Raw genomic sequence first — 9,104 nt, forward strand, 5'->3', positions numbered from 1 at the left:
TATCCATCACATTCAAACACACCACATTAACTCCAAAAGAACAGAAAAAAAGGGAGAGAGGATGAAAAATGACAAGAGAAGGGGGAGGGAGTGACCTTTCATGCTCCGTTCAGTGCTGGTTGTTGTTAGTGTGTTTGTGCATCCACTGTACTCTCTCTTCTCTTCAAAGCTTTTTTTTCCCCCCTTCATTTAAGTACACAGTACAGCCACATAGGAGATGTAGTGGCAAGCGCAAGCACTGGCACAAGGAGGGATTAAAGGGGATTAAGTGTACTGGAGGCAGAGGAACACTAAACACAGCCACTGACAGTAAAGAGACTGCATCTCAGAAGTGGCTCTCTCCTCTGGCCTTAGTGGACTCTCACTGCCATCAAACTGAATGGGAAGTATCAGCCAGTTGGTAGAATTAACTTTACCTCAGTCACTAAAATGCTAGAGAGAGGTAAGAAAGGATGTATATTCAGTCCCTGATCATGTTCTTGTATAGGTTATCACAGACCTTTTTTTTAAAAATTTTTTTGCAAACGTTTTGCTCATTTTATCTGTTACCTGGATTCATCTCATAAAATATTATTTTTTCAAAGGAGGCTGTAATTAAATATTTGCATACTACTAAAAATGTGATCATTAGTGGTAACGGTCATTAACTGTGATATATAAGGACTGTAGTGGTGTTTAATTGCTATATAGATCCATACAGTGCTAAATGTTAGATATTGTTAAGACATGATACCTTGGTTTCTGCAAGTGTTCTCTGAGGCTCTGGAGTCCAGATCAGAGAGACCACTAGACTGAGGTGACCATGAATGTGTTGATCTGGAACTAGGTCTAGCACAGATGGGCTTAGGACACACACATAAACGCACATACAGACAGAAGCAGGCATGCATTAATTATGCATTTCCATATATAACACCATATGTGATACACTGTCAAAATATAACACATTGTTATGAAGCAAATCTATATGTGTAAATATATGAACATATTAGAACCAATCAGGACTCTCCAATAGACAAACAGTTTTACTAGTCCCTGTCTGATCACTCTCCAACCATGCCATCTGTGTGTGTGTGTGTGTATGTGAGAGAGGGAGAGAGAGAGAGATGGAGAGGGTGTGTGTGTCTGTGTGCGTTTGCTTGTGTTTGCTTATTTAGGAGGACATTTTACTGAAAGTACACAATTCTACTAGTGACACCTTGTTAAAATGGGGTCTAAATCATAGTCCTCAAGAGTAGAAAATTCTAAAAGAGAAAGTGGTTTTGGCCAGATATTGTTATTTGTAGAACTTAAAGTGAAAGTGTTTTTGGCCAGGCTTATGGTTAGGGTCAGGGTTAGGGTTAGGGTTAGGCTGTTATTCCTTACTTTTGCTATAAAGGAAGTCAATCAAGGTTCCCCAGAATCTGGTATGTGTGTGTGCGCGTGTGTGCGTGTGTGCGTGTGTGTGTGTGCACACGCGACCACAACAGTGTAAAGGAAGTTAGTCACCAGGAGGCTGGATTGTGGTGCTACAGTAATCTGCAGAGACTAAGAAGAGACCCGTTTCTTCTCTCCCAATCCTCTCTTTCTTTCTGTTGCAAAATGGAGATACGTCAGCTCTAATGTGCCTGTGCACCTGCATGTATTGCACTGCACCCTACCCACTCACTGATACCCCTTGACCCTTAACCTTGGACCCATCTAATCCCACCCAGTGAGTGTCCTCTAAACTAGCCTGCCCAGAGTCCAGCCATGGTAGACTTAGCCGTCTTCATGCTGCTGTGTGTCTGTAAGCTTGTTCTCTTCCCAGGGACTGATCCTCCTGCTGCTGTGACTGATTAACCACACACACCTGCTGCACAGCAGCCTCCCCCCAACACACACACACACACCCCTCTTCAAAGAGCTGTCTTCATAAAGTTGTGTGTAAAGAGTTTTTGTGTGCAAGAGTATGATGGATTTTGAAGAATCTGTTGTTTCACTGGGGAGGGTGCAGGAGAGTTGCTGGACGTTTTGTGGTTTCAGGGGATGCAGTCCTGAGAAAAAAGGACATACCGTTGTGCTCGCAATGTTCTTCTCTACATTGGTTTTAGACCGGTCCTCTCCACAGCTCTCAGCACTGTGGATCTGCTGCACTCCTAAACAGACACACACACATGCACACACACACACACACACACACACACACACACACACACACACAGACAGTGGGATATAACAGTATATAGATGACAGAGAGAATGTTGGGAGAGTGAGTCTGAATTCTGTTTCCTGTAATTCCTGTTTCAATCCAGCACCTCAAAACCGATGCCAGTTTAAAAATCTATATCTATATCTATATCTATATCTATATCTATATCTGTATCGATAGACAGATAGATCGTTAGATGGACAGACAAAGATAGAAAGAAAAGAGAGAGAGAGAGAGAGAGAGAGAGAGAGAGAGAGAGAGAGCGCATGTGTGCTGTAATGAGTAATGCCTGTATTTGCCATGACTGGACTCCAAATCCCTCTGTAAATAGTAAAGTAGAAACAGCGGCAGCCCAGAGCTACAGCAGCACCTGCCTGCCTAAAGAGAGACAGACAGAGAGAGAGAGAGAGAGAGAGCCAGCTGCTTTCACAAACTCACAAAACACACACTGACCCATACAGACACACCCAGAAGCACATCCACAGTGTGACTGAGTGTGACTGAGTGTGAGTATTCCAGTGTACGCAATAAGCACAGAATTGTTTTTATTTATATGTGACATTTTATTTCTATGTACTGTCAGTGAGTGTGTGTGTGTGTGTGTGTGTGTGTGTGAGAGCTTGTTTTTGCTAACTCAGGAGGATGTCTGACTAAAAGGAGACTAATCTACAGCCGATATCTTAACAAACTGTGGTTGAAATCATAGTCCTCACTAGTTATACCATTGCATAGGTGTTTTTCTTTAAATATAAAATATACTGCCGTTATTTACCGTCCCCCCAAGCCAAATGCCTCCTTTGTCTCTGACTTCTCTGAGTTTCTGACCCAGTTATGCGCCATCTCACCGTCTATTCTCCTCCTGGGTGACTTTAATGTCCACATAGATGACACTGACTGTAAATTCGCTACAGAATTCCTGGAACTATTACAATGCTTTAACTTCACACAACATATCAACTTCCCCACTCACAGCCATGGTCACATTTTGGATTTGGTCTGCTCCACTCTCAATTCATCACCTCTCTAGCCTCAACCTTGATGTCTCTGACCACCTGGCAGTCATTTTGGACATCGACATCCCTATCCCCATTCCAAAAAACAAACGAAATATATCCTTCAGAAACCTCAAATGTGTCTCTCCCTCGGCTCTATCTGCTCTTCTTGCTAGTAAACTGTCCACCTCCTCTGCCCCTCTGCCTGATAATCCCTCTGATCTCGTTAATTATTACAATGACATACTCTCCTCCTGTCTTGATCAGATGGCTCCTGTTAAAACCAAAACCGTTTCATTCACACACTCAGCTCCCTGGTACACTCCTAAACTCCACCAAATGAAAACCCACAAGCGCCAACTCGAGAGACTCTACAAGAAAACTGGCCTCACAGTGCATCTTCAGGCTTATTCAGACTACCTCCAACAATACAAAGAAGCTCTCACCACGGCTCGGTCCACCTATTACTCAGACCTCATACACTCTGGCTCCAACAACCCCAAGGCTCTCTTCTCCACAATAAGCAATCTTCTCAAGCCCACTGACAACACTCTCAAAACCTTTACTGTCAATAAGTGTAACTCTTTCCTTTCATTTTTCCAAACCAAAATTGATACCACTTACAATAATCTGACCACCTCCCCTGCCCTCCTCAGCTCCCAAAGTGCGTCTCTCCAATTCACCACTCAGCCCCTGTCTCAGTTCTCCTCCGTTTCCCCAATGGAACTGGCCAACATCATGGTGGGAATGAAAAGCTCCAACTGCATTCTGGATCCCATCCCACCCAACTTCATCAAGGACTGTCTCCCCGTTCTCTCCCCACTCATCACATTGATCATAAACTCCTCCCTCAGTTCTGGTTCAGTCCCCCAAACACTCAAACTGGCTGCTGTTACCCCCATTCTCAAAAAACCTGGACTCAACCCCGACATCATGTGCAATTTCCGTCCCATCTCCAACCTCCCCTTTCTCTCAAAAATACTGGAACGTGTTGTCGCCTCCCAAATCAAAACCCATTCAGTGCTTGGTCCTCTCCTATTCATCCTCTACATGCCCCCCCTTGGCAACATCATCCGTCAGCACAGTCTCCACTTCCACTGCTATGCTGATGATGTCCAGCTCTACATTTCTACCAAATCCATCACCACTGCTACTTACTCTACCCTGACCAACTGTATCACTGAGGTTAAATCCTGGATGCAAGCCAATTTCCTCATGTTAAACTGGGAAAAATCAGATATGATTATCATCGGTCCCAAATCCCTCACAAAAAAAGCTCACAATGTCTGCCTCACCATCAATAACTCCACATTGTCTCCCTCCCCACACATCCGCAACCTCGGAGTCATTTTTGACAGCAACCTCTCTTTTGAACACCATGTTAACCACATCATCAGAACTGCTTTCTTCCACCTAAAGAACGTAGCACGTCTCCGTTCATCACTCTCCTTTTCTGCTGCAGAAACTCTGATCCATGCCTTCATTACATCCAGGATTGACTACTGCAATAGCATTCTTCATGGCTCATCAACCAAAGTCCTAAATAAACTTCAATACATCCAGAACTCTGCTGCTCGCCTGCTCACCCACTCCCGTTCCCGTGATCACATCACCCCGGTCCTTCAGAAACTCCACTGGCTTCCTGTCCCTCAACGGATCCAATTCAAAGTTCTCCTTTTCACCTTCAAAGCCCTCCATAACCAGGCCCCCTCCTATCTCTCCGACCTGCTCCATCTCCACGCTCCTTCCCGAAGCCTCCGTTCCTCTAATGCAAAACTCCTGTCAGTACCATGCAGGACCAAGCACCGGACCTGGGGCGATAGAGCCTTCTCCATCACTGCCCCCTCCCTCTGGAACTCCCTCCCCCAACACATCCGAGACTGCACTGAACTATCGTTATTCAAATCCTTCCTCAAAACCCACCTCTTTCGAACTGCTTTTAATCTATGATTAACACTGCGTTTTATACCCTTTTATTGCACTGATTTTACACTTTTAAGTCAAGTGCCTCTGACACTTATTTCCTGTTTTATTGTTTCTTATTTTCTCTTATTATTTTTCTTATGATTATGGTTCTTTTACTGATTATTTTATGCTTGTCAAGCGACTTTGAGTATCATGAAAAGCGCTCTACAAATAAACCGTATTATTATTATTATTATTATTATTATTATAGCGTTGTTATTGGTATATTTATTCTTTAAATTGGGAAAAATTAGTTGTGAAAAAGTAATTTGGTGAGGGTCAGGGGTAGAATAATCTCAGCGAGCGCACACACACACACAGAGTTTAACCTCTGCATTTAACCCATCCTATATACACCGGTAGTCAACACACACACTACGCCTGGGGGGCAATTGGTGGTTAAGGGTCTTGCCCACGGGCAGTTTAGCCATGGATGTCCCACTTTTAGCCTGCAGGTCCTGGGGATGGAACCTGCCAGTCACAAGCCCACTTCTCTAACCATTAGGCCACAGTCACCCAAAAAATCAAGGGAGAGTGCGAAGGCAGTTCCCCACTACCCCAAATTATGCATTCATGATTCCCACATTTGGGGAATTCACAGAGGTCAGCCTAGCCCAAGTGCAATGGTTAAGCCTCACCCTAGGTGAACAAACTTTTTTTTCTTTATGCTTGGCAAAATGGAAGTCATTGGTCTGTCCACAAAATCTAGCATACAAGGTTTGTGTGTGTGTGTGTGTCTGTGTTGTTATCCATGGCAGAAACAATGGACAAAAGATCTGTCACACAAACACATCCTACTAAAGTTATTGCCTTCACCAGACATGCAGACATGGGGAATCACTGACTGTTCTGGGTTAATGATCAACTAATATGTTTTTATCTTGATTAAAATGACTTTTTCACAACTCCATAAACCTTTTCGGCACTCAGGTGAGTGTGCCTGCGTGCATGTATTTTATTGGAAGTGAGTAGCAATGTGTGAGAGAGAAAGACCGGCACGGTAGGTTCAAAGGCAATTACACATGGGCTTTATACCCTCTCCCTGAACAGACATCTTCCTCAAGGCCAAGGAGTGGTGCGGTATTCCCCCAGTCTGGTTTTACACACACGCTCATTTTCTCTCTGTCTCTCTCTCTCTCTTTACACATTGAGTTCAATGATATCTGGCTTTCCCAACTCCCTGAGCAACTGTTTCCACAGGGGGTTTTTACCCGCTGCTTTTGGAGTTTTATTAAAAGGCAATCAAAGGTGTTGGTTTTGAATGTCAATAGAGGAGGGTAGGGGAGACTGGAGACCAAATGGCTTTGGCTTAACAATCACTGCTCTCTCCTTATCTCTCTCTCTCTCGCTCTCTCTCGCTCTCTCTCGCTCTCTCTCTTTCCCTTTCTCTGATCTTTCTCTTTACCTCTCTTCATCCTTCTCTCTATTTCTCCCTCTAATCATCTCCATATTTTCACTCTCTACTTCCCACTATCTCTTTCCTTCATTCTCAGGTGAGTAGAGCACCTGTGTACTGGTGATGCTGGGGAATAGCAGAACTTTGCACGTGGAGGCCTGAGTGGTAAACCCTTCTGTCTGTGGAGGGTGAGCTCCAGTCAGGACACTCAGGAGACTCGGACCCCTTGTCATCTCGTTCCAACAGCAGCAGCTGTACGCGGGACAGAGAACCAAGATCTCCCGAATCACAGCCCACTGTCAAGGCAGCCAGGCCGGGTGAAAGCTCTGTAAGATGGACAGCAGGCACAGCAAATCAGGAGACAGAATGGATTTGAACTGTAGTGGATAACTCCATTTGTTCAGCCTTTATTGATTCACTCACTTGTATGTACAGTTGTGGAGCTTTTCATTGAAAAAGGAAACAGAACACTACAGAATTCACAGCTGATGAATGAAATGTGGAAAGTGAAGTGGGGGTGGAGGTCAGAGGTTGAGCAGAGGTCAAAAAGTCACATATCAAAATTATTGATGATTTAGCACTGACACAGATGCCTGTTCAATACAAACACACACACACACACACACACACACACACACACACAACAACACTAAAAAACATGTCCACACACACCCTTTTGGCTCCAGAATTCTGTGTCACGCCTGCTGTGAAATGGGATCACTATCTCAGTGGGCACCTTGCCTATGCAAATCCCCCTGCCCACGCTCACAAGGTGTGTCTCCCTGTGAGGGGAATTCGTAATGTTGTACCTTCGACCTGTCAAACACTCTTCAGAGGAAGCCTGCCTATAGACTGCAGACTCTCTGTCTCACAGACAAAAGAAAGGGCTTTAACTGGAATGACTTTCTCACCTTAGGCTGCTGCTTCTTACACGCCAACTATGTATAGGTGTGTGTGTGTGTGTGTGTGTGTGTGTTTGTGTGTGTGTGTACGTGTGTGTGTGTGTGTGTGTGTGTGTGTGTATGAGTGTGTGTGTGTGTGTGTGTGTGTGTGTACACGTGTGTGTGTGTGTGTGTACGTGTGTGTGTGTGTGTGTGTGTGTGTGTGTGTATGTGTGCGCGCGCGTGTGTGTTTGTGTGTGTGTGTGTGTGCGCGCGCGTGTGTGTTTGTGTGTGTGTGTGTGTATGTGTGTGTGTGTGTGTGTGTGTGTGCGCGTGTGTTTGTGTGTGTGTGTGTATGTGTGTGCGCGCGCGCGCGTGTGTGTGTGTATGTGTGTACATTTGTGTGTTTGTGTGCCTTTAAGCAATTCAGGGAGGGAAGAAACTGAAAAAAGGGAACCGTTTGGCTGATTGAGTGGATCTGTTCTAGAGAGGAAGTCTTAAAGAACAGTGTGGGTGTGAAGCACTCTTTCAGTTGGGCTGGTAATAACCCTGTGATTAGCCTATGGTGCAAAGAACACTCACCCGTTTTGCATAAAAGCTTTGACTACAACTCAAACAGATTCTTAAAGACAAACTCTACTTTTTGAAAATCCCTTCTCCCTTCATTCATGCCCTGAACTGGGTTGATTTGCCAACAGTCAATGTTTTTTTTTTCTTTTTTTTTTTCTAGAAAATGGCATTTTGAGGTTGGAGCGTTTTAACTGCGAGAGGAGGAGAATAGCCAGCTTGGCTTTGCCTTATACTGTGTTAATCCCATGGTTATCCTTCTAGTGTCTAAAATGAGGGTTTAAATATGCATTTATATTAAGGCTGCACGTGGGAATCACATCTGCAGTATGTGAATACACTTTACAGTGTGTTAGGTTCTCTCTCTCTCTCTCTCTCTCTTCACTGAGACCAGTACAGAGGTAGACAAAAAGTGTGATTCTTACACACCTCAGGGCAAAGGTCCAGAGGTCGTGTCAAAGGGTAGGCATAAAGCAAGCAATAAGTTAAACACCTTTAACACATTGTGTGGGATTAGAAGGCAATCACGACTGATCCTCTGCTCAGCTCACTTCACCCCACCAGGACACATGTATACAAACAAACACATGCACACACGCAGGCACACACACACACAGTGAAAACAACAACAAGAACATCTCAAGGCTTTCCCTCAGGCCCACCTGAGGAAGGAGACCATGTCTAATTGAGGGATTAAAGAGACACACAAAAATAAACAGTATGTTGTCCCTCTGTCACGCATCCAATTCAGGTATTAGTGAACTGGTAACAATGTTTACACATTGCCAAGTGATTTTAACACTGTTGGCTTACAAGATAGACCTGATTCTAATCACCTGCCCAATACTGAAATTTCCATGTTTACATTACAGTTCTGTGAGATTATTAACTGTTAATTACTTGCTTGAAGATGGTGGTTTTGGAAAACACTGTTTTTGATTGGCTTGTGTGTATGCATTGCAAAAGCTTATTGCCATCTGAAAATGAAAACAATGAAAGTTGTGATTAATTTGATATTTTCACTTGACTATGGGGAGGTCGCAATAAATAAACAGAAAGAAACACACACACACACACACACACACACACACACACACACACACACACACACACACAGACAGACAGGTTTTTAT

General features: G+C 44.1%; 1 non-coding gene across 1 annotated transcript; it reads right to left on the bottom strand.

The window, feature by feature from the left end:
- Window positions 1–5,653: 5,653 nt before the first annotated feature.
- LOC115827030 (U1 spliceosomal RNA) lies at window positions 5,654–5,814 on the bottom strand. The gene has a single exon (XR_004025805.1). It is a non-coding gene; the product is annotated as a U1 spliceosomal RNA (small nuclear RNA).
- Window positions 5,815–9,104: the final 3,290 nt, after the last annotated feature.

The sequence above is a fragment of the Chanos chanos genome, chromosome 1, assembly GCF_902362185.1.
Source record: "Chanos chanos chromosome 1, fChaCha1.1, whole genome shotgun sequence".
Classification (NCBI taxonomy): domain Eukaryota; kingdom Metazoa; phylum Chordata; class Actinopteri; order Gonorynchiformes; family Chanidae; genus Chanos; species Chanos chanos.